The sequence below is a fragment of the Balaenoptera physalus genome, assembly GCF_965194825.1.
Source record: "Balaenoptera physalus genome assembly, chromosome: 16".
NCBI lineage: Eukaryota > Metazoa > Chordata > Mammalia > Artiodactyla > Balaenopteridae > Balaenoptera > Balaenoptera physalus.
This window is the reverse complement of record NC_138898.1, coordinates 38,845,162-38,871,818: the sequence shown is the minus strand read 5'-3', so window position 1 is coordinate 38,871,818 and position 26,657 is coordinate 38,845,162. Positions and strand designations below refer to the sequence as shown.

Genomic DNA, 26,657 nt, shown 5'->3' with positions numbered 1-26,657 from the left:
CTGCATTCTTAGTTCATAAAGAGTTGATTGTATTTAAATATCACTCTTAAATGAAGCAACAAGATAATTCTGTGGACTCTCCTCCCCCTAAAATGTACAGGTGAGTATGCAGAACAAGGTTCTCCCTCTTCTGTCTGCTTTTTCTCTTCACACCTGCACATTTCCTTCTTTGTCTGAGGATATTATCCTTTTTTAAAGGTTTTTTTTTTTTTTTTCTATTCCCTCACTGTTTCTCTTTCTCCTTCCTCCAGTTTCCTTTTTCCATCTGTCCAACTGTTTTTTTTTTCTCCTCTTTCATTCATATCAGAGTGTTTCTTCGAATGTCTTTTATTTGTATTGTCTTTTATTTTTATTTTATTTTTATTCTTCTTATTAAAGAAGTAGGGTGTGAGTGGGGCTTATGAAATGCCCCATATGCAAGTCTAAATAAGTTGCTCTGTTTTTCAAGCCCAGCTTTTTCACCTCTCCTTCTGACGTAACTGCTGCCTCCAAATCCTAAACCTTCCAGGGTTCCAGAGTGAATCAGCTTTCTTCTTTTGCTCTGTTCTCCTGCAGAGCTGAGTCAGTGGCCACTCCTCCACTGACCCTCTGGCTTCCAAACAGCAGTTGAGATTACTCACCTGAGAATGTCCCCTCTCTTGGTCTCCCCATCCTTGTGGGTTTAGGGCTTTTGAAAAATACCTGTACTTTATCTTAGTGAAGCTTCAGGAAGTAGAGGAGAGAAATGCATGTGGTCGTGTTAAAATCAGAAGTGGTGGATTTTAACATTGAAAAAACCAACGTTAGAAGAGACATTGAGATAATGAGGCTTATCGCCACAAGGAGGGACAAGAAGAGTGTGATCACGCTTACCTTGGGGCTAATAAAATTCCACATAAGGTGTAATCGTACATGTCTGTGCATCACAGATTTATATTATATTATATATAAATTATTATTAATTAATTAATATAAATTATTGTTAATTATATAAATATCAGATTTATATCATATTTTACACCCATTTGTATACATTTTCATTACTTTAATTATGAAATTAAAAGTTATAGTCGTAGCACATGTTGAGGAACCTTGGCATTTTGGCAGCACAATGACAAGAGAAGGTTAGGGGAAGTGGGAATTCGAACTACAGGCATCATCAAGTTCAAGTGTGTTCCACCTGGAGAACTTCAAGCAAGCAGGTGGGACATTGCATTGTGAGGCATTCAGTAAAGAGCATTGTGCATAGTCTGCAGAGTAGCAAGAGCCTTTGATTCTAGGAATCAGGCCTTCCATCGCCAGATGCTAATCAAAGGACCAGGACCCTGCCAAGGCCTTCAGGCTGGGACTGAAGGAGGGGGATACAGGATAAAAATAAACTAGGCTGAGGTCTGGGGAAATTAGCCAGAAGAAACTGTAAACAGCTCTTTGCAGGAAACCGTGAGCAGCGTGACCCAGCTTATTTGGTAGCAACACTAGTCCTGTGGCTGGGACACCATAGAATGGGTGCTGGTGGAATTGGAGGTGGGGGTACTCGAGGGCTGTGACTTGAAGGTTTCACCCCCCTTCAATACACCCTCCATCCCATCCTCTCTGGAGTTCTTCTCTGACCAGGTTTATCAGTTTTCTCACTTCCGTCAGTGAAGTGAAGTATGACACACTTTAAGTTCCTTTCCTGAATCTTTCAAGCAGGAAACATCGAATATGGTTCTAAGGGTCCAAAGATAAGATTTATTTATTGAGTACATGGAGTGTTAGAAATTTGCTCTCAAAATGTAAGAACCCTCAAGACATGTAGAGAAATCATTCAGCTTGATGTTAAGGAAAATATGACTCTAATCACATAGCCTAAGTTCCAGGTCATTATTATTATGGTATTGCCAATCTAAATCGTCTGCCACTTTCAAATGATTGTTGGTTTTGAGTCAGAGACTAATCAACTCTTGATGTAACCTCTGAAATCGTTTCTGAACCTCCAAAAAGCTAATGTCCATACAGTGGAATATTACTCAGCCATAAATAATGAAATTGTGCCATTTGGAGCAACATGGATGGGCCTAGAGATTATCATACTAAATGAAGTAAGTCAGACAGAGAAAGACAAATATCAAATGTTATCACTTATATGTAGAATCTAAAAAAATGATACAAATGAACTTATTTACGTAACAGAAATAGACTTACAGACATAGAAAACAAACATGGTTACCAAAGAGGAAAGGGGGAGAGGGATAAATCAGGAGTTTGGGATTAACATATACACACTACTATATATAAAATAGATAACCAACAAGGACCTACTATGTAGCACAGGGGACTCTATATTCAAATCTTATAATAACCTATAATGGTAAAGAATGTGAAAAAGAATTTGTGTATATATATATATATGAATCACTTTGCTGTACACCTGAAACTAACACAACACTGTAAATCAACTATACTTCAATATTAAAAAAAAAAGTAGCTAACGTCCAGTTCTTCAAAAACATAACACTGAATTCCATGGCTTTCTGACACCTCTGTCATATCTGACATTTTAACTACTCACATCCCACACTTGATCGTTTAAATTGGCTTCTTGTTCAAGTTGTCCCCATAGAAAATTTCATTCAGGAAATTTTATTTCAGTAAATGAGTGTTTCTTTTTAATATTTAGATTTTTTTCAAGTTATGTAAAAAAGTCAGGAGCAGGCCTAATGTAAAGTTTGTGGTATGACGGCCGTTTAGACAGCACACATTGTAGAAGGGGTGAGGCACGAGCACTGAGCCAAGTGCAGGCTCTTCTGTGGGCATCACATGCCACTCCAATAGGAAAGTTTGGATCCTGGGGTTGGAGGGGGGAGGGGGGGCAGGACATGAAAAAGTTCATCTTCTAACACTGTTACTATCGAGCAGCAAGGCCTGCTTGTGAGTTCATGTTAAGGAGGAAAAAATCAATATAATCAAGGAAAATGATAACATATTATGCTCCTGGTAAAGAGCCAATTAGCTTTGCATATCGTCTCCACCAAAAGTACATCTTATGAGGGGCTTTCCTGGTGGCGCAGTGGTTGAGAGTCTGCCTGCCAGTGCAGGGGACGCGGGTTCGAGCCCTGGTCTGGGAGGATCCCGCGTGCCGCGGAGCAGCTGGGCCCGTGGGCCACAATTGCTGAGCCTGCGCGTCTGGAGCCTGTGCTCTGCAACGGGAGAGGCCGCAACGGTGACAGGCCCGCGCACCGCGATGAAGAGTGGCCCCTGCTTGCCGCAGCTAGAGAAAGCCCTCGCACGGAAGCGAAGACCCAACATAGTCAAAACTAACTAACTAACTAACTAAATAAATAATAAAAATAAAAGGAATTCTTAAAAAAAAAAAAAAAGTACATCTTATGAATCATGATCTGAGCACTTTACATTTGCCATTTAAAATCCTCACAATCACACTGAACATTATTCCCTTTATAGAAATAAAAGTAAAAACATATTAAAAGCAAAGTAGGTCTTCCCTGGTGGCGCAGTGGTTGAGAGTCTGCCTGCCAATGCAGGGGACACGGGTTCGAGCCCTGGTCTGGGAGGATCCCATATGCCACGGAGCAACTGGGCCCGTGAGCCACAATTACTGAGCCTGCGCGTCTGGAGCCTGTGCTCCGCAACGAGAGGCCGCGATAGTGAGAGGCCCGCGCACCGCGATGAAGAGTGGCCCCCGCTTGCCACAACTAGAGAAAGCCCTCGCACAGAAACGAAGACCCAACACAGCCATAAGTAAATAAATAAATAAATAAAAATTAAAAAAAAGCGCGAAGTAAACTGTCCAAGGGTATCCAAATAGTAAGTAGTAGAGTAAAAATTTAAACTAGTGGTTACCAGTGGGGAAAAGGAAGGGAGAGGGGCAATATGGGAGTAGGGGATCAAGCGGTACCAACTATTATGTATAAAATATAAGATATATAAAAATATAAAATACATAATAGTTGGTACCGCTTGATCCCCTACCCCTCTATTTCCCCTCCTCTCTTCCCTCCCCCTTTCCCTCTCCTCACTGGTAACCAGTAGTTTGTTCTCTATATCTGTGAGTCTGTTTTTTTGACCGCAAATTCTGACTGTAACTCCAAAGGCTATTTTCAAGCAACATAAGTCACATTGTGTTTTGAAGGATAGCAGGATGGCAGCTAATTGCATGAGCATCAGTCCCCCTCCAACCCTACTCTCTCAAAGATGCCTAAGACTTGCTCTCCTTTTAACTTGTTACTGCTCATTTATACCAATATCAAATCCTGCCCTGTTCAAATTGGGACAACTACAAACACCACTCAAAGTATTAGAAGTTTTGTTATGACTTGCCCTAAATGGAAAAAATAAAGAAGGAAAAAGGAAGAAAAATCCCATCTAAGTCAGTATTAACTGTGTTGCCTTTCAATTCTATCAAATTAGAGTTTTTCCCTTATACACACACTGGGAGGAAGTGTCTATATGAGAGAACAGGGCAGATCTGGCATGTAATTCTAAGCTCAGCCAGTTACTAGCTAAACTGGCCTTGAGCAAATCACTTAACTTCTCTGAGTTTTTATTTCCTCATCCATAAAAAAATTATAGTAATACCTTCAGTCTCATAGCAGTATGAGGAGAATTAATGAGTTTAATTAATGAGAATTAATAGGTAAAGCACTTAGACGAGAGCTGGTAAATGTTATATGCCTAATAAATTACTATTATTGGCCATAATTACTGTTTTGCTCTGCTCTCAGCCTATCAATAACCAGTGTCGTAGTTGGACCAGCCCTTGGGGTTCTTGTTATGATTGCAAGACACCCTTCAGTAATAATCATCAGGAAACTTTGAAAAAATAAAGGTGTATTATGTACAAGACCTGGAAATTACACAGCACACCTGGGGCCACACAATGAGGTTGCAGGTAGAGAGAAAGAGAGCTGACCTGGGGTTCTGCTTTTATTGGAATTGAGAGTGGGGGCCTAGGGTTTTGTGGGCTCACAATTTTTGGTAAATTTAACACATAAAAGGAGGAATTTAAAACATGAGAAGAGAAAAACAAAACAAACAAAAAAATCAGTGGCCCAAATGGTGAGTTATCAAAATCATCCAAGATCTCTGAAGCAAGGGAGACTCAGTGGGGGGAAATGGCCTGACTCTTCATCTAGTCTTGTTGCTGGCAATGTGTGTATTCAAGATTGCCGTCTTTGAACTGAGCGCCTCTCTGAAATGGATGCCTCAGCAGTCAAAGCTGAAGTCAGGCACTTGTATTATGAAAAAAATTTTTAAAAACTATCAGGGCTTATACTACAACTACCATGTAGTAAACTTAATATTTTAATTCTGCTTTTCACCAAGCAAAAGAAAAAATTATCTTTCTACCTTTAATAGGTTTTGGTCTATGTATGTTGACATTTCCATTGAATTTTTGAAGGTCTTGAATAGTATCTTACATTAAATTAATTGCTAAATTAAATGTTAGCAAATTGTGGTTTTCTACAATTTGTGACGTTCTGTAGTAACTCCGTAACATAGACCAAAATAATAACATATTGTCAATATGGTACATGCTCACATACTAGTGACAGGTTTATGTTGAAATATTTCAATTCTCTGTCTTCTACTTACAACCAATTTCACAGGTATTTACCATGTGAAAGGTCTTGGGCTACATATTGAGGAACACAGGGTAGACAAGATGGGATTCCTCTTCTCAAGGAGCTTCAAATCTAGTGAGAGAAAAAGGCTTGGCTTATATGATAAATTATAGATAGGATGTACTATGTGTCAGAGCTGTGTATTGACAGAAGCTCTAAGAAGAGGGAAAGGAGATAGCCTTACTCCAAAGGAAGATGATCATAAATTCTTTTAAAGATTGAATGATGTTGGGTCTAGGCCTTAAAAAATGGGTGGAGATTGTTGAGGTGCAATTAGAACAGGGCAGGTATTTTTCTTTTTTTTAATATTTGTGTCAACAGATAAAGGATTTATTACTTTTTTAAAAAAATTAATTAATTAATTAATTTATTTTTGGCTGTGTTGGGTCTTCGTTTCTGTGCGAGGGCTTCCTCTAGTTGTGGCAAGCGGGGACCTCTCTTCATCGCGGTGCGCGGGCCTCTCACTATCGCGGCCTCTCTTTTTGCGGAGCACAGGCTCCAGACGTGCAGGCTCAGTAATCGTGGCTCACGGGCCCAGTTGCCCCGCGGCATGTGGGAGCCTCCCAGACCAGGGCTCGAACCCGTGTCTCCTGCACTGGCAGACAGACTCTCAACCACTGCGCCACCAGGGAAGCCCCAGGGCAGGTATTTTGATGCAAACCAGTAGCTTGTTTACAACAGATTCAGACCTAATTGCTTGGTTATTCTATTTGTTTGACGTCCATTCCAGGTTTAAATAGTTCGAATATCACATCTGAGGCACAAAGAACCAGTTCCTATTCATGGTTACCTCACCAGTACCTAGGCACACAGTAAATATTTGGAAGGAATGTCTGAAGCTATGAGTGTGCTCCAGTAATCTTGAGTGTCCTTTATGACTGGCATCTAAGGTGTCTGTGTGGACTAGAGTCCTGCCTTCTGTCAAAAAACTGACATTACTGTGTCTGCAAGCTCTTAAGTAAAACAGCTACTTCTCCAGAATAGCCAATGTCAGCTGGGCAAGTAGCATCACCATCATATAATTAAGAAAATGCCCATTTACACGTTTACCAGTCAATTTTCTTTCTCAAATCAGAGCCTACTAACTCAAAGGAGTCTCCCAAAGGAGGAATACATATATCGATTATTCACTCAACAAACATTGAATTCTTACTGTGAACCAAACTTCTCAGGTTCTGGGAATAAAAAGACAAATAAGATATCATCCCTCCTTTTCAGGAACTCACAATCTCAGTAAGAGACTGATACCAAGCAAGGCCCTGTGGGGCTCCTGGGCACAAAGCCTTTCTGTGTCCCCCATTTCTTTGATTATAGGAAATAGCCTTTATCCAGCCTCCATGTCCTTCCCTGAGTTCCAATGGGCCAATTCAAGCAGTTGTTAACTAGGGAAGGGAGAGGAATCGAGACCAGGGAGAAACAGTCAAGAGAAATAATAGTGCAGCCTTGGGGCAAGGTCCTGGTTCCCCATCAATGGATACACACAACAATATCTCTGAGCTGCTTTGCAGATACTGAAACCCCCTCCAGGTTAACGATGGTATGCTGCCCACAAGCATGTAGACCCCAGACCAGCTGGAGCCTGAAGGTTCATGATACTGACACCTGTTTACCTCACCACCACCCATCAGAAGAATGTCCACAAGCTGATCACACCCTCCTTGAACCATTACTATAAAACTGCTCACTATCCTCTCCAAGTTGGGACACAGTTTTTTCGAGGCAGGAGGCCGCTGTGCCCCCTTTGCCTGGCAAAGTAATAAAGCTATCCTTTTCTACTTCACCCAAAACTCCCAAAACTCTGTCTCCGAGATTCAGTTCAGCACTGGTGTCCAGAGAAGCTGAGATTTTGGCATCAAGATCTAGATGTGAACAAGTAATGGTGGGACCTTTTCTAGGTGCCAAGATGGCGACAGCTTCAGGGAATTCAGAATGTCATAGGACAGGTAACCTCTCAGCAGGGTCTAGAGGATGAGTCAGAAATTTTTCAGATGCATAAGAATGATTTCGGATGCACGCAGCAGTAAGCGGCAGTTTGCAGCAAAGCGGCAGGGAGCAGTAGCTGGAAGCAAGATCTTAGTTACCATACGGGGAGCCTTAACTGCTAGACCACAGAGGCCAGCGGCTAAGGCCTAACTCCCACTTCTTGCCTGCCTTGTCGGGAAAGAATTCAGGTGAGGAGGCAGAAGGTAAAGAGAAAAGTAAAAAGTTTATTGGAAAAGCAGAGTATATGCAGAAAGACGCACGGGCAAACTCAGAAAGTGGGTTGCACCTTTGGGAAGTTTAAATCCTTTATAACGGTGCAGTTTTCCAGGTCTTTGTCTTCCTTCTGGCCAATCATTGCTTTGTTCCCCCTGGTTAATTTGTCTCAGGACCTTCCCTTAGGTGCGCACGTACCTCTCAGCCAGAATGGATCTCGATGCAAAGGAGCCTGGGGGAAGCAAGACTCATTATGGCCTGGTGTTGTCCCCTGACTGTTGACCCCCAAGGAGCCTTTCTGCGCATGTGTAGTGCCTCCCTTGCCCCAAGGAGCGGGGAAGCGGAGAGCCCTTGACTTTTTACTGAAACAAGGTTTTGTCCCTCTGTTCTTGCCAGGACTGTTATCTTAAGGTATCCACAAGAGACAAAGCTTGGCTATTTACCCTGTCCCTGTCGTTGCTTCCATTTCAGAGAATAAACAGGAGTCTGATTTTAAATGTCTAACCTGGAGCCCATCTATCTCCTGTCTCAGGAAATGCAAACAGGAGACTAGTTGTAAGCGTCTGCCCTGAAGCCCACTTTTTCCTGTCCTATGAAATGTAAACAGGAGGCCAGTTGTAAATGCCTAACCTGGAGCCCATCTACCTCCTGCCTCAAGAAGTGGTGTAAATATTCATGAGTATAAGGAAACGTTTTAGAGGAAAACAAGTTTTGAGTCAAAGATGTGGCCATTCATCCACATTGATTTTAAGTTTCATTTTCCTAACCTCTAAATAGGAGATTCCTGGAGGAATTTTCCATTTAATGAAGATTAAATGCGAAAGCACAGAGGAGGTTCCTGAGATAATGTACGCATTCACCAAATAATAGTTCCTTTCGTTCGTTTCTGTTACATTTATTTATTTATTATTTTTTAAACATCTTTATTGGAGTATAATTGCTTTACAGTGGTGTGTTAGTTTCTGCTGTATAACAAAGTGAATCAGCTATACATATACATATAGCCCCATATCTCCTCCCTCTTGCGTCTCCCTCCCACCCTCCCTATCCCACCCCTCTAGGTGGTCACAAAGCACCTAGCTGATCTCCCTGTGCTATGTGGCTGCTTCCCACTAGCTATCTATTTTACATTTATTAGTATATATAAGTAAGTCCATGCCACTCTCTCACTTCATCCCAGCTTACCCTTCACCCTCCCCGTGTCCTCAAGTCCATTCTCTACGTCTATGTCTTTATTCCTGTCCTGCCCCTAGGCTCTTCATAACTGTTTCTTTTCTTTTTTTTTAGGTTCCATATATATGTGTTAGTGTACGGTATTTGTTTTTCTCTTTCTGACTTACGTCACTCTGAATGACAGTCTCTAGGTCCATCCACCTCACTACAGATAACTCAATTTCATTTCTTTTTATGGCTGAGTAATATTTCATTGTATATATGTGCAACATCTTCTTTATTCATTCATCTGTTGATGGACACTTAGGTTGCTTCCATGTCCTGGCTATTGTAAATAGAGCTGCAATGAACATTGTGGTGCATGATTCTTTTTGAATTATGGTTTTCTCAGGGTATATGCCCAGTAGTGGGATTGCTGGGTCGTATGGTAGTTCTATTTTTAGTTTTTTAAGGAACCTCCATACTGTTCTCCATAGTGGCTGTATCAATTTACATTCCCACCAACAGTGCAAGATGGTTCCCTTTTCTCCACACCCTCTCCAGCACCCTCTCCAGTAAAGTCCCCTACTACGATTGTGTTACTGTCGATTTCCCCTTTTATGGCTGTTAGCATTTGCCTTATGTATTGAGGTGATCCTATGTTGGGTGCATAAACATTTACAATTGTTATATCTTCTTCTTGGATTAATCCCTTGATCATTATGTAGTGTCCTTCTTTGTCTCTTGTAATAGTCTTTATTTTAAAGTCTACTTTGTCTGATATGAGAATTGCTACTCCAGCTTTCTTTTGATTTCCATTTGCATGGAATATCTTTTTCCATCCCCTCACTTTCAGTCTGTATGTATCCCTAGGTCTGAAGTGGGTCTTTTATAGACAGCATATATATGGGTCTTGTTTTCGTGTCCATTCAGCCAGTCTATGTCTTTTGGTTGGAGCATTTATTCCATTTACCTTTAAGGTAATTATTGATATGTATGTTCCTATTACCATTTTCATAATTGTTTTGGGTTTATTATTGTAAGTCTTTTCCTTCTCTTGTGTTTCCTGCCTAGAGAAGTTCCTTTAGCATTTGTTGTAAAGCTGGTTTGGTGGTATTGAATTCTCTTAGCTTTTGCTTGTCTATAAAGGTTTTAATTTCTCCGTTGAATCTGAATGAGATCCTTGCTGGGTAGAGTAATCTTAGTTGTAGGTTTTTCCCTTTCATCACTTTAAATATGTCCTGTCACTCCCTTCTGGCTTGCAGAGTTTCTGCTGAAAGATCAGCTGTTAACCTTATGGAGATTCCCTTCTATGTTATTTGTTGTTTTTCCCTTGCTGCTTTTAATAATTTTTATTTGTATTTAATTTTTGATAGTTTGATTAATATATGTCTTGGTGTGTTTCTCCTTGGATTTATCCTGTATGGGACTCTCTGCACTTCCTGGACTTGATTAACCCTTCCCTTTCCCATATTAGGGGAAGTTTTCAACTATAATCTCTTCAAATATTTTCTCAGTCCCTTTCTTTTTCTCTTCTTCTGGGACCCCTATAATTTGAATGTTGGTGGGTTTAATGTTCTCCCAGAGGTTTCTGAGACTGTCATCAATTCTTTTCATTCTTTTTTCTTTATTCTGTTCTGCAGTAGTTATTTCCACTATTTTATCTTCCAGGTCACTTATCCTTTCTTCTGCCTCAGTTATTCTGCTATTAATTCCTTCTAGAGAATTTTTAATTTCATTTATTGTGATGTTCATCATTGTTTGTTTCCTCTTTAGTTCTTCTAGGTCCTTGTTAAACGTTTCTTGTATTTTCTCCATTCTATTTCCAAGATTTTGGATCATCTTTACTATCATTATTCTGAATTCTTTTTCAGGTAGACTGCCTATTTCCTCTTCATTTATTTGGTCTGGTGGGTTTTTACCTTACTCCTTCATCTGCTGTGTGTTTCTCTGTCTTCTCATTTTGCTTATCTTACTGTGTTTGAGGTCTCCTTTTCACAGGCTGCAGGTTCGTAGTTCCCGTGGTCTTTGGTGTCTGCCCCCAGTGGCTAAAGTTGGTTTAGTGGGTTGTGTAGGCTTCCTGGTGGAGGGGGCTACTGCCTGTGTTCTGGTGGATGAGGCTGGATCTTGTCTTTCTGGTGGGCAGGACCGCATCTGGTGGTGTGTTTTGGGGTGCCTGTGACCTTATTATGATTTTAGACAGCCTCTCTGCTGATGGGTGGGGTTGTGTTCCTGTCTTGCTAGTTGTTTGGCATAGGGTGTCCAGCAATGTAGCTTGCAGGTCCTTGAGTGGAGCTGGGTCTTAGAGTTGAGATGCAGATCTCTGGGAGAGCTTTTGCCATTTGATATTATGTGGAGCCAGAAGGTCTCTGGTGGACTAATGTCCTGAACTCGGCTCTTCCACCTCAAAGGCACAGGCCTGATTTCTGGCCAGAGCACCAAGACCCTGTCAGCCACACAGCTCAGAAGAAAGAAAGAAAGAAAGAAAGAAAGAAAGAAAGAAAGAAAGAAAGAAAGAAAGAAAGAAAGAAAGAAAGAAAGGAAGGAAGGAAGGAAGGAAGGAAGGAAGGGAGGAAGGAGGAAGGAAGGGAGGAAGGAAGGAAGGAAGGAAAGAAAGAAGAAAGAATAAAAGAAAGAGGAGAAAGAAAGAAAATACAAAGAAATAAAGTTATTAAAATAAAAAAATTATTAAAAATAAAAAAATTAAGAAGTATTTTTTAAAAAAGAAAGAAAGAAGAGAGCAACCAAACCAAAAAACAAATCCACCAATGATAACAAGCGCTAAAAACTATACTAAAAAAAAAAAAAATGGACAGACAGAACCTTAGGACAAATGGTAAAAGCAAAACTATACAGACAAAATCACACAAAGAAGCATACACATACACACTCACCAACAGGGAAAATGGAAAAAATATATATATATCAATATATTAAAATATAATAAATAAAAAAAGGAAGAAAGCAACCAAATCAATTAACAAATCTACCAATGATAATAAGCTCTAAATACTAAACTAAGATAGACATAAAACCAGAAACCAGTCAGTCGCATACTGCAAACCCCAAGTCTATAGTTACTCCGAAAGTCCACCGCCTCAATTTCGGGATGATTTGTTGTCTATTCCACAGATGCAGGGTACATCAAGTTGATTGTGGAGATTTAATCCACTGCTTCTGAGGCTGCTGGGAGAGATTTCCCTTTCTCTTCTTTGTTCACACAGCTCCTGGGGTTCGGCTTTGTATTTGGACCTGCCTCCGTGTGTAGGTCGCCTGAGGGCGTCTGTTCTTCGCTCAGACAGGACGGGGTTAAAGTAGCAGCTGATTCGGGGACTCTGGCTCACTCAGGCCGGGGGGAGGGAGGGGTATGGATGCGGGGCGAGCCTGCAGCGGCAGAGGCCAGCATGACGTTGCACCAGCCTGAGGCGCGCTGTGCGTTCTCCCGGGGAAGTTGTCCCTGGATCACGGGACCCTGGCAGCGGCGGGCTGCACAGGCTCCCAGGAGGGGAGGTGTGGATAGTGACCTGTGCTTGCTCACAGGCTTCTTGGTGGCGGCAGCAGGAGCCTTAGCGTCTCATGCCAGTCTGTGGTGTCCTCGCTGGAGCTGCGGCTTGCCCCCTTCTCTGGAGCTCATTTAGGCGGTGCTCTGAATCCCCTCTTCTTGTGCACCCCCGAAACAATGGTCCCTTGCCTCTTAGGCAGGTCCAGACTTTTTCCCGGACTCCCTCCCGGCTAGCTGTGGCGCACTAACCCCCTTCAGGCTGTGTTCACGCAGCCATCCCCAGTCCTCTCCTTGGGATCTGACCTCCCAAGCCCGAGCCTCAGCTCCCAGCCACCGCCTGCCCCGGCGGGTGAGCAGACAAGCCTCTCGGGCTGGTGAGTGCTGGTTGGCACCGATCATCTGTGCGGGAATCTCTCCGCTTTGCCCTCCACACCCCTGTTGCTGCGCTTCCCCCTACACCCCCCCCACCCCGTCTCCACCTGCGAAGGGGCTTCCTAGTCTGTGGAAACCTTTCCTCCTTCACAGCTCCCTCCCACTGGTGCAGGTCCCATCCCTATTCTTTTGTCTCTGTTTTTTCTTTTTTCTTTTGCCCTACCCAAGTACGTGGGGAATTTCTTGCCTTTTGGGAGGTCTGAGGTCTTCTGCCAGTGTTCAGTAGGTGTTCTGTAGGAGTTGTTCCACATGTAGATGTATTTCTGATGTATTTCTGGAGAGGAAGGTGATCTCCACATCTTACTCTTCCTCCATCTTGAAAGGCTCCTCTGTTATGTTTATTTTAAGAACACTTTTCATCAGGGTTGTTCTGTCAGATTCATGAAGCCCAGTGCTTTTTTTCCCTGTCAAATCAATTTAATACATTACCTGAAAATATTTTTTTTAATGATTATTTAGAAAAGCAAAACACATAAGTGGAACTAGTGACTGAAAAAGTATTTAAGTTGCTTGTTTAAGAAAATGCTGATAAAGTTCTTCACACAGTTACCAAAGACAGGATGGGCACACCATCTCCCATCCAGGATTCAGTTCTTGTACTTTTCAACTCCACAGTTCCCGTTTGGTTCTTTTGATAATTTCTATCTCTTTGTTGATATTTTCTATCTGATGCAATATTATCTTTGTACCTTCTTTTACTCTTTAATCACAGTTTTCATTCGTTCTTTGAACGTATTTATGATGGCTATTTTAAAATCTTTGTTGAATCCAACATCTGGTTGCTCTCACAAGTTCTTTCAGTTACTTGCTCTTTTTCCAGCTTATGGGACATGCATTCCTGTTTCTTTGTGTGTCTTGTGATATTTTGTTGGAAAATAGATATTTTAGATAATATATTGTAGTCACTCTGGGTACTTCTCCCCCCTCCTCACCATCCCTACTTCCAGGGCTTGTTATTGTTATTTGCTTATTTATTTATTTAGTGCCTGGATGGATTATATGAGTGGAGTCTATTTCCTCCACACAGTGTGAAGCCTCTTATGATGCTCCTGGTGGTGGGGGAGTGCAATTTTGGATAAGACTATAGTCACCCAGAGAGGACAGGGATTTTAGCAGAGCTCTCTTTGTCTCTTTTCCTGACCACACCCAGAGGTTAAGAGCCACTGATTTCTGGCTGACTGCTCTTTTTTTTTCAACAGTGGCCTCTGGCATAAATGGCTCTACAAACTAATACCATCAAATCCAGGCTCCTTTGAAAGGTTAGTTACTAAAGTCAGTGTGTTAGATTTGTTCTGACCCCAGAGGGATCCTCTCTGCGGTCCCAGTTCCTCTGGCAAACTACTGCTCCCACAGTTTAATATCTATCTCCAGTGACTCTACCGGTCTCCTCCCAGTTACCTCTCACCACAACCTCCATTCTTCTTGAGAGCACCTGAAGGCTTGAACTACTCTGCATTCTGTGGCAAATAAAGTCAGTTCCTTGGTGAAGAGATTAGGAGCTATCTGTTTTAAGGCCTGTTTTGTCCCCCAGGCAACACCCCTGGAGCCAAGACTCTGGAGCTGGGGTTGGGGACAACAGTGCATCTCTCTCTGAGTGACACCTCTGCTTTAGGAACTGGACACTAGGTATTAGGGAAAGGCAGTAGTCTTGAGACAGGGAGGAAGGGAGAAGAGCACAACTATTAAAAGAATGTTACAGCAGTTGAGGATAGGTCAAAAACTGGTTAAAACCTACTAGGCCCAAGATGGCGGAAGATTTGACTTCCAGTAGACCTTGAACCTCATTATATGCTCATTGTAATACATTAGCATATGATAAATGACACACCCGTAACCACCATGACAGTTTGAGGCTGTCATGACCATGAAAGGCCAAAAAGTGGGTGTGGTCCAATTCCTGGAAATCCCCACCCCATCCCCAAAATAGTTGGAATAATCCTTCCACTCATTAGATATGAAATTACCCAGCCCATAAAAACTAACAACCCCACACCCTGGGGGCTGCTCTCTCCTTCTGAGATGTTTGCATTCTGCCTATGGAATGTGTATCTCTCTAAATAAACTTGCTTTCACTTTACTATGGCTGGATCTTGAATTTTTTTTTTTAAGATTTATTTATTATTTATTTAATTTATATTTTGGGCTGCATAGGTTCTTAGTTGTGGCACATGGGATCTTCGTTGAGGCATGTGGGATCTTTCGTTGCGGCACGTGGGCTTCTCTCTAGTTGTGGCTTGCGAGTTTTTTCTCTCTCTAGTTGTGGCACATGGGCTCCAGGGCACGTGGGCTCTGTAGTTGTGGCACATGGGCTCTCTAGTTGAGGTGCACGAGCTCAGTAGTTGTGGTGTGTGGGTTTAGTTGCCCCAGGGCATGTGGGATCTTGGTTCCCTGACCAAGGATCAAACCCGCGTCCCTTGCATTGGAAGGCGGATTCTTCACCACTGGGCCACCAGGGAAGTCCCGTTCTTGAATTTTTTCCTGCACGATGCCAAGGACCCTCTCTTGGCAGGCCCATCCTAGGAACTTGCTGGAGACCATCTTCTCACTTCCCCCTTCTCCTGCAGCAGTCTCTGACCATCTCAGTTTGCTTCTCTTGGCATGGAACCATGGCCTTGCAAGCTGAGGCAAGAGACCCCAATATTCTTAGAGGTACTGCACCCCAGGTGGAGCCTCTTTCTCACAAGTGGGGGCTGGCAGAAGGAAGGACCCCCCACCTCTTGAGTGAATTCTCCCAGAACTTAGTCTTAGCAACAGGTAGCTGGGGGGTAGGATGAGAAACACTGAAGTCCTGACCCCCAGTAAGATAGCCCTCCAAGCTGGAAAGTGGGTGTGGAGGGAGCCCTGTGTTTGGGGCTGTACTAGTCTGGAGTGCAGTTTTGCCTTACTGAACTAGAAAGGAAGGAGAGGGAGTGGTCTTGGTTCAAATACTACAGAATCTCACTGTTCTTACTGAATTTTGGTAGATTTTCTTAAACAGATATTTCTTTTTTTTTTTTTTAAGTAAATACAGAGCTCTAATATCAAGTTAATGTTTTTTTCAGTTCTTTTTTTAAATAAATTTATTTATTTATTTATTTACTTTTGGGTGTGTTGGGTCCTCGCTTCTGTGCAAGGGCTTTCTCCAGTTGCGGCGAGCGGGGGCCACTCCTCATCGCGGTGCGCGGGCCTCTCACTGTCGCGGCCTCTCCCGTTGCGGAGCACAGGCTCCAGACGCGCAGGCTCAGCAGTTGTGGCTCACGGGCCTAGCCGCTCCGCGGCATGTGGGATCTTCCCGGACCGGGGCACAAACCCGCGTTCCCTGCATTGGCAGGCGGACTCCCAACCACTGAGCCACCAGAGAAGCACCCAGATATTTCTCCATTTGCTGTATACCCTTACCATTTCTAAAGACATATGTAATTTTTACCAATTTCCCTGGGGAACAGATCCACAAAGACCCTCAGCTCCTCATGCTGCATACTGCAAAATGAATTCCCTTTCATCTAATACTTGTGTCTATACATTCATCTTTGTCTGATGTTAAAACTGTGACCTCTGTTTTCCAATTTAGATTAGCATTAGATCTTATTCTTTTGCCCAATTTTTTTGTTATTCTCTTTTCACATCTGTCTTGTGTATTCTGCAGATAGTTAGATTTTGTTTCTTGATCCTAACATATGATCTTTTATTTTTAAAATTTCCTTTTTATTGTCAGTGCCTAGGACCATACCTAACATTCATTAGATATCTGTGGAAGAAGGATTGTTTCCTCTCCTGAGGCCTGTGTGGGGAGGGTCCACCCCAGGACTCAGTGAGAAAACCCAAGGGTTTGCCAAAATCATATATCATTCCCGCTGGAAACTCTTAGGACTCTCCAAGATCAACCTCATTTAAAAAAAAAAAAAAAATTAACATCCTTTTGAGGTATAAGTGACAAACGGCCGACATTTAAAGTATATAATTTGGTATTTTGTTATATACAGCCAGAGACAATCACCACAGTCAAGATAGTTAACATATTCATTGCCCCCAAGTTTTCTGGTGCCTCTTGTGTTCCTTACCCAAACCATAACTTCTGCCCTCATGCAGCAGTTCTAACGTTTATTGACCATGATACCACATAGATCTAAGCAGGCCCAAATGAAGAAAAATCAATCTATCAGGCCCTTCAGTATGTTATGCTCTAATTGTTTTATCCTCTTAGTCCAATAACTCTTCTTAAGGATTCAGGATATAGCTCCCAATGACCTCACTTAGTACTGGGTAAAATAAATAATGGAATTGTTCAAGTCAGTTCTCAAAAACCAGATCTCATGTATGTGATCTTACCACTTACAGAACTGCCACCTGTTGGGACCCAGGACAGGCCGCCCCAAAACGTGCCTCAGTGGAATATTACTTCGAATTAATGTTACTAAAGAAACTGCTGATGCAGGAGGGACACTTTGACCCTCCTCTTGTCTCCCTGAAAGCAGGAAATAAATATCTCACATGAAAGGTGCCCTCCCTGTATCAGAAGATAAAAAAAAAAAAAAATCCTTAATACCAGAGATAGGGAATTTGGGGCCAAAATGTTTATGTATAACCAAACCTAGTTTCTTTTTAAATTTACTACCCCAAGATCATATTCTGTTTAGATTCTTCACCAGCTAAGCAGTCAACGCCTAAGTTGCTTTGTCGTGTCAATTCCTCTTAAATTTATTTATTTATTTATTTATTTATTTATTTATTGTCCAAAAAGTATAAAAGTTGCTTGCTTTTGCCACTTCTTAGGTCCCATTTCTATGGGACCTCCAGGCCCACGAATTAAACTTGTTTCTTTTTCCCCTGTTAATCTGTCTTGTGTCTATTTTACTATTAGTCCAGCCACAAGAACTCAAGAGGGGTAAGGGGGAAATTTCCCCTCCCCGAAAACCTTGTCTCTCCTGACTTTTCCATATTTTAATATTTTCTTTTTGGATTCAACTGTATGATTCTTTGAAAGAGAATTTTTTGATGGGAGTGATTAGGGGAAAAGAGGAGCCTTTCTAGGTGCTGCTAGCTGCTAACTCTAGTTCTCTGAAGCCTCCAAAACAAATATATTTTTTAAACTTTCCAGAACATATTTGTGGAGAAGTGTCGTGGCTGGCTAAACTCACCTAATTGGGATAACAGATGTTAATTTGTTTATCAAGAATAAAGTAAAAATCTAAGTATATTTTCCATACAGTGTCCCATATGGATGATACAAACACTTAATCAGTCCAGTTTTTGTTTTATCTGAATATTTTACCTAATACGTTATGTATGCTCAAATATTATAACCTTATAGGATTATTTTTTAAGTAAAAGGAAATGTGTAAAGTATCTTCATTTAACCAAACTTCTCTATTGTGCTTAATTAATTTCAAATACTGGTGGGAGTGGAGGAGAGAGCTAATATTTGAATTTAGGAGAAGTGACTTTGGAACAAGACCAGGATTGAGTAACTACTCTGCCTGTTACTAGCTTTATGATCTCAGGCAAATTACTTAACATCTCCAAGGGATGATTTCATCATCTTTAAAATGGAGGAAATAACATCTACCTCACAGGGTAATGGTGAAAATGAAGTGAGATAATATATGTATAATATTTATAATGGGGTCTGAACCATAATAAGTGCTATTTATGTTTTGGATTCTGTATATGGAAATCATACCATTTGAAATGAGTGTTTTCTTTGATGTTATGATTTACAAAACAAGCCAAGTTGATCATAGATTTGAATTTGAAATTTAGCTTTAAATATACTGATATTTGGGAGTTACTCAGTTTTCCTGGGTCTCTCCCATGTATACACATTATTAAACTTTTGTTTGATTTTCTCCTCTTTAAAAAAAATACTGACATTCAAATATAATTATATATTTTACATTGTTGTCAAATATTTTTTTCATCACTTTAGCATAAAACGATAGCTCTAAAAACGTTAGGCAGGGAAAGTTGAAAATAACTCAAGACTATTGGCCAGGGAGCTCTGTACAAGAACGTTAAATGAGAAAAAGAAAGCCTACTTTCATTGTTTTACTTCATTCTTCTGAACACTTGCTACTCAAGTAAATGCTCAGCTTTGTTTTAGAGGGATCTCACTATTTTTCCTTGTTTTCCTTGGCCCAGTGCCCACATATGAAGGCATCCTGTAATCTGTTGACTATCTGAAGTGGAAAAAAAAAAAAAAACCTTCCCCTGCCATGCATTTTTCTGTGCTCCTTGATCCCCAGTACCCTTGAACCTAAGGTAACCTGGCATGAATAGGCCAGAGAGGGAGGGGCAGTGAGGGAGGATGCTGCCACGGTGACAAACACACACATGAGCTTGCTACTTCCTGTGATGATCATGCTCCGGAAATGGTACCCTAATTCCCGAGGACAGGTGTGTATAAAATGCACTGATGGCCAAAACCACAAGTGCTCACTTGTGTCTATGTACTCTCCTTTCTTTCCCTTAGCTCATGTTACACCTCTCAGCCTCCCTTTCAGCTAGCTGCAGTCATGTGATGAGTCCTAGCCAATGGCATGTGACTAGGGGCAATGAGTGCCACGTCTAGTCTTGACCCATTAAAAAAGTGGGACTCCTGGGCTTCCCTGGTGGTGCAGTGGTTGAGAATCTGCCTGCCAATGCAGGGGACACAGGTTCTAGCCCTGGTCTGGGAAGATCCCACATGCCGCAGGGCAGGTGGGCCCGTGAGCCACAATTAATGAGCCTGTGCGTCTGGAGCCTGTGCTCCACAACAAGAGAGGCCGCGATAGTGAGAGGCCCACGCACCACGAGGAAGAGTGGCCCCCGCTTGCCGCAACTAGAGAAGGCCCTCGCACAGAAACGAAGACCCAACACAGCCATAAATAAATAAATAAATAAATAAATAAAAAAGTGGGACTCCTGATATTCATCCCACTTTTCCTATTCTCCAACAGAATGAGCAGACTTCAAAAACTTAGATGGGAGACAAACATGGAAAGAGCCTAGATCCCCTCAGTAACTAACTAGGTGTCTGATCTGTTTTAAATAATGCCACCACTTTATTATGGACACAAAGGAGATCCTACACAAATCCACTTCTAGATAAAATCATGAAGAAGGCAAATTTTTTCTCTGATTCTTTGTTTCTTTTTCAACACCCTCCTCCCTTTGATGATAATAATTAACATTTATTCAGTACTTAATATATAACACACATTATACTAATTTCTATACTAATTACAGATATTATCTTTTTTAACCTCTCTATGAACTATATGCAGTGTGATCTGTTACTAATCTCATTTTGCAATGGAGGAAATGAAGCACAGAGAGGTTAAATTACAGATCCCTAGGAGACAATGGAATCAAGATTTGAACTCAGAACATTCATGTCTAATAACTAAGCTATACGACTTCCCAATGCATTCTAGGTATCCAGTTTCCTTAGTATGCAGAACCTTCTACAGAAGTTGTTATCTCAGATGACTCACCAAGCACATCATTTTTCCTCCTCTTATGCCCTTCATAGCACCCTATCCAAAATTCCACTTCTTCAGATATTTATTATACAAAGAAATTAACATATTAATTAAAATTTTATTACTGAGCACTCACTATGCTAAAAGATTAGTATTAACTCTAATGGGCATAGTAAAAATGTACAGGACCTGATACTTGATTTCAAGGGGATTTCAGTGTCTTTATCATCTGGCGACTCTACCCTGAATTGGAACCCAGAATGTTCAAAAGTCCTGGGGTGGGGTTTGGAGTATCTTTGGCCCATTATTTTGATGAGTGATATAAATCATATCTAAAGGTAGTAGAGAAGTGTGTCCAACTGGACTGCAAAAGCAGAGGGTCAGCAGTGTAGAGTGCCAGGAGCACATATGCTGAAACAAGGGGGATTAGAAGGTAGGTGAGAGGGAGTTTCCCTGGTGGCGCAGTGGTTAAGAATCCGCCTGCCAATGCAGAGGACACGGGTTCTAGCCCTGGTCTGGGAAGATCCCACATGCCACGGAGCAACTAAGCCCGTGAGCCACAACTACTGAGCCTGCGCGTATGGAGCCTGTGCTCTGCAACGGAAGAGGCCGCGACAGTGAGAGGCCTGTGCACCGCGATGAAGAGTGGCCCCCGCTAGCCGCAACTGGAGAAAGCCCTCGCACAGAAACGAAGACCCAACACAGCCAAAAATAAATAAATAAATAATTAAAAAAAAAGAAAAGAAGGTAGGTGGGAGAACAGGAATGTGGGGGAAGAGGTGGGTGACTCTGTTGTGATTTCAGAAATGAACTCCTAAGCATGCTGTACATTTTTTCCATCTCCTTGTGTATATCTGTACAGTGGATCTGGGATCACTTGAAGGGGCTAGAACAAGCTGAAGTATGGAAAGATGTCACTTGTATACAGGGAAAGGTAATAAACTGTGGGGGAATTCATAAAATGTAGTACAAAGGATAAGTGCCTCTGACTGAATGACAGCTGGAAAGATTTTATGGAAGAAGTAACTGTGATGTTGAGCTTTCCTGAATGCACGGGATTGTGAATGTGGATATTGGAAAAAAGGCAAGAAAAGGCACCAGAGGCAGTGGAACCTGCATCAGCAAAGGTATGGAGGTAAGAAAGTTCAAGATGTCCTGGAGAAACAGCAAGTTGTTAAATTTTTAAGAGTGAAAGTTGCACAGGGATAGCACTAAGAGATAAAAGTGAGAGATAGGCAAGTGAGAGGAAGAGTTCACAGGTGACTGAGACTTGGAGGGAATCCAGAATGATGATTGAGCCTATCAGAGCAGAATTCCTCAAGTGAGAGAATTTAGGAAAAGAAGGAAAAGGGCCAAAGACAGAAGAAAACTTGGGAAGGAACTCTAAATGTATTAGAAAAAAGACCTAAAGATGAAAGGCTCTGAACCAGGGGAATGAAGAAAACAATGGAGATAATCAAGAAGTACTGGGGTGGGAAGAAGATAAATTGCCAAGTGCTGACCAGCACTCCCTCAATAAGTGATCAATCATCTCCAGTGAAGTGACCGGAGCTGTGCCACAAGCTGGCTAAAAAAGATTATAAGCCAGAGATGGCAAGAAGGATTAACAGACAAATGAGGAGGAGAAGGTGGAGGTGTCGATGGAGGTTATTACTCTCCAGAGACACACTTAGAGGCTCAGAAGAGTAACACGATGGGGAGCAGATGAGTTTTTAATCTAGGGGACAACTGAACAGGTTTCCAGCCAGGAGAATGAAGAAATGATGAGAAAAAGCTTAACATGCAGGAGGGGGTGAGTAGGAGAAAACAACTGATGGAGGGAGAAGAAGGGGTGGTAGTAGGAGAGTGAAACTTAGAAAAGATGGTGGGTTAATACAGAAATTCTTTTGGTGGAGAAAGTGAAAATGGGGGGAACCAAAATCAGATGACTTTGAACTTAATAAAGTTGGACATCACATCATCTTCAAAGGAGAAGTGGGTGAGGATAGGAGCCCAAGAGAGTGAAAAGTTTTGGCATAAGATCTGTGAGGAATGTCTACAAAGATTGTACTAGATTTTAATCCATCAATCACAAAGCATTTATAGAACATCTAGTATATGTCACATGGTCTATTAGATATACTTTCACTTTCCAAAGTGCTGGTGGCTACTGCCAACTAGGTGACAGCAGCAAATGTAAAATGTGCTGTCCACTCCATCACAGAAGTCACTAATAAAAATAAGGAGTGATTTTGGATTTAGGTCCTTAAGGCAACCAACTTGCTTTCTCTTTTCAGTGCAAAACCAAAACACTGACAGCTACATTTGGGCAATTTAAGTCAACATTATTTATAGCACTATTTCATTGTAACCTCTATTTTGTATGCCTGGCTATGAGTCCATCTTCTTACCTTTTCATCATAACTTTCACAGAATCGTTCATGGCTTTATACTAATAAATTACTGTCTCATTAAAAAGATATGAAGTTATGAGTGTGGAATATTAGAGAAAGTACCATTTTAACTTGAAGTTCAAAGAATTTGTGGATCAGTGATTCACTCAAAATGCAGCAATGAAAGAAAATTGAGAAATGGGCTAGGAATTGAAAAAGACAAAAACATCAAGATAGAGTAAATACACTTAGAGAAATGGTGAAATTTGTAATATTCAAGGAGGGAACTCAAGGACAACAGACACTGTCCATGCTCCACTAACATCCTTTCGGCATTCCCCTTTCAAATGCACTCTGATGTCTTACTAAGAAAGCCTGAGACTTTCTCTGGCTTCCAGAGCATTATTGGTAAAGCACAGGACAGGACAGAAGTGCTATGAATTAATGTCCCTGGGAGGGTCCTTCAACCAATAATATATAGAATTTAGCACACAAATTTTCCAGCTTCCTCATTCCCCAGATGGGAAAATTCAGAGACACTTTCTACCCATCTCCCAGAGGACCCCAGCAGGATGAGCCTCAGTTGCCTACAGTGGCAACCTGTTCATCGACAGGTAATGGATTGTTTTCCTTCCCTTCCTTACTTCCCTCTTCCTTACTCATTTTCCACATTTGCTTCCCCAAAACAATGACTTGCATTCGAATCCTTGCTCAAGGGGAATTGAGCCTAACACAGAGAGTGAAACCAAATTCTTCTGCAGAAGAGAAAAAAAATAGGGACTTCCTTGGTGGTGCAGTGGTGAAGAATCTGCCTGCCAGTGCAGGGGATACGGTTTCAATCCCTGGTCCTGGTCCATATGCCGTGGAGTAACTAAGCCCATGCGCCACAACTACTGAGCCTGCACTCTAGAGCCCACGAGGCGCAACTACTGAAGCCCTCTCTCCTAGATCCTTTGCTCCACAACAAGAGAAGCCATCGCAATGAGAAGCCCGCGCACCGCAACGAAGAGTAGCCCCCGCTCGCCTCAACTAAAGAAAGCCCGTGGGCAGCAACGAAGAGCCAACGCAGCCAAAAATATCTAATTAACTAACTAACTAACTAAATAAATAAATAAATTTTGAAAAATGGTCCACATCAAAAAAATCTTTAAAAAAATAAATAAAATAAAATAAAATTCTAATATCCTTTAAAAAAAAAGAGAAAAAATAGAATCCATCACTATAGACTACATCTTCTTTGAAAACTTAGTCCACATCCAGTTAAGCCACCATCTATCCAATCCCCCAAAATAGAAATGTAAAAATTATCTTTGACAATTTCCTCTTTCTCACATTTTGTATTGAGATCAAAAAGTTCTGTAGGGTTTACCTCCTAAATATCTCTCAAATTACTTCTCTCTATCTCTGTTTGCATAACCTTAGGCTGCCTCATCTCCCCCTTAGACTTTTGCACCAGCTTCTTAACTGGTCTTCTGCATTCATTCTGGTTCTCCTCCAATCCATTCTCCACTCAGCATCCCTAGGTGAACTTTTCAAAGCCAAGTCTGATTTTTCACATCTCGCACATTGCTTAAAACACTTTAATGTCTACCACAGACTGAATGTTCGTGCCCTTGCCCAAATTCTTATGTCCAATCCTAATGCCCAATGTGATGGTATTTGGAGGTGATTAGGTCATAGGGTGGAACTCTCATGAATGGGATTAGTACCCTTATGAAAGAGACCCCAGAGAGCTCCCTCACCCCTTCCACCATGTTAGGACACAGTGAGAAGACAGCTATCTCTTTCTACCAGGAAGTGGGATCTCACCAGACTCCAAATCTGCCAGTGCCTTGATTTTAGACTTTCTTGTCTCCAGAGCTGTGAGAAATAAATTTCTGTTGTTTTTAAGCCTCCCAGTTTATGGCATTTTATTATAGTAGCCTGAGCTGACTAAGACAATGGCTTTCTACCTCTCTTGTGTTACAGCCAACACTTCTCAACACAGCCTGCAAGATTTTGCATGATCTGGACTCTCTCCCACCCCTTACATCTCTGGTCTCAAATTCAACCACATTCCCCTTGCTTTCAACTTTCCAGCCATCCAGCCCTTCTTACGTTCAGTTCCTCCAAATTTCTTGTTCCCTTGCACCATGGTTATGTTTGTAAAAACTGTTTTGCTTTCTTAGAAAAAGTCCTTCTCTGCAATCTTCCCCTCACCTAACCCCTTGCCTAGTTAATGCCTGCTTTTCTTCAGATCTCAGGTCCAGAGTCACCTTTTTTGAAAAATTCCCAAACATGCCTTATTAGGTTAAATCTCTCTATTACGGGCTGTTATAGAACTATGTAACTCTATGTTCACTTTTCACTATTATAATTTTTACATTTATATCACTTGTTATTTTACTAAAGTTGGTCTCATCTACACTGTATCTCCTATAATACCAAAGACTTTGTCTTTTTTTTGATCACTTTTTACTTTCTAGTTCCTAGCACAGTAATTTGTACCCAGTAACTGCTCAATTTGCTGAGTGAATGAAAGACAAGATAAGCCAATGAATGTATGTGTGATAACTCTGCATTTATCCCTCTGGAAGTAAGTATGTTTTTGTGAGAAAAAGGAACATGGCTTTTGGGGAAGCAGAAAAGGGTACATAAGAAAGAACTGTCAGACAGAGAAAGACTAATACTATATGATCTCACTTATATGTAGTATCTAAAAAAACAAAGCAAAAAACCTCACCAAACCCATAGAAAAAGAGATCAGATGTGTGGTTAAGAGAGAGGGGATTTGCAAGGAAGAAGGAATTAGAGAAAGGTGGTCAAAAGATACAAACTTCCAGTTATAAGGATGTAATGTACATGATGAATATAGTTAAACACTGTTGTAGTGGTATACAGGAAAGCTGTTAAAAGAGTAGATCCTAAGAGTTCTCATCACAAGAAGAAAATGTTTTTCTTTTCTTATTATTGTACCTATATGAGACGACGGATGCTAACTAAACTTACTGTGATAATCATTTCACAATATATGTAAATCACCCATCATGCTAGTATATAGCATGATGGGTGATTTAAAGTTAAATCTATATATATAGATTTAACTTAAAGTTATAGAGTGATGTATGTCAATTATTTCTCAGTAAAACTGGAAAAAAAATTTAAAAGAAGGAATTGTATATGAGCTTCCATGTAGGAAAGTATTGTCTTTCTGCACTAATGTTAGTAATATTACAGAAGAGAAACTTGTAGTGAGTCAAATCTGCTTGCCTCTCTGACTTTCTCCAGCAATGTGATAACAGGGTAAAAATAAAGCAGATTATCTAGTGCTGAGGTTGGTGAATATAGCAAATTAGAAGCCTTAGGGTATATAGGATGTTAAGAGGTGATTATTCTTGTATGGATTACTAAAGCATCCTCAAGGTGTCTTGTTTTCTCTTTGCCCATTCCTGGGAAGAGATCTTCCCTTATCATAAAACTGTCCCTAATCTATGTTTTAAGAGTTGGTCTCTATTAACAGAAGAACATTTTGTTGAACTTGGAACATTTTTCTGAGAGAATCTAGAAGAATTGAAGCCATCTCCAGAGGCTTCACAGTATCTGAATGACCCGGTAAAGATTCTTCATCTCTATAGTGTGGATGGAGGACCAGAGAGAATCTATTGATGGAGTAGTGAGACCCTGCTGTTAAGTGGTCCAGAGGGATAAAACTATAGAGGGGACCAGGGGAAGAAGCAGGAATGAGGGTGACCACTTACCCTGGAGGGACTGATGAACAACTTGATGAAAAAAGGACAGCTCTGTTTTTCACTAAGCTCCAGACTCTGTTTGTATTTGTGATCATCTGATGTGGTTTTATTTTTAGTGGCATTATCCCATGCCTTTCTGTCTCTGAAATTTAGGGACACTACTAAAGTGTTGTGTGAATCTTTATAATCTTGCTGGATGAAAGAGTAAAACTAAATGTGGCCCTTTTAGTCAA

The 26,657-nt window shown here is 41.2% G+C and overlaps 1 long non-coding RNA gene across 1 annotated transcript in view; it reads left to right on the top strand.

The window, feature by feature from the left end:
• The first annotated feature begins 3,003 nt into the window (after positions 1 to 3,003).
• Positions 3,004 to 26,657, top strand: part of LOC309644516 — a 578,167-nt gene continuing 554,513 nt past the window's right edge. Inside the window, exon 1 of the long non-coding RNA XR_014254473.1 lies at positions 3,004 to 3,153. This is a non-coding gene — a long non-coding RNA (uncharacterized lncRNA). The remainder of the gene's footprint in view (positions 3,154 to 26,657) is intronic.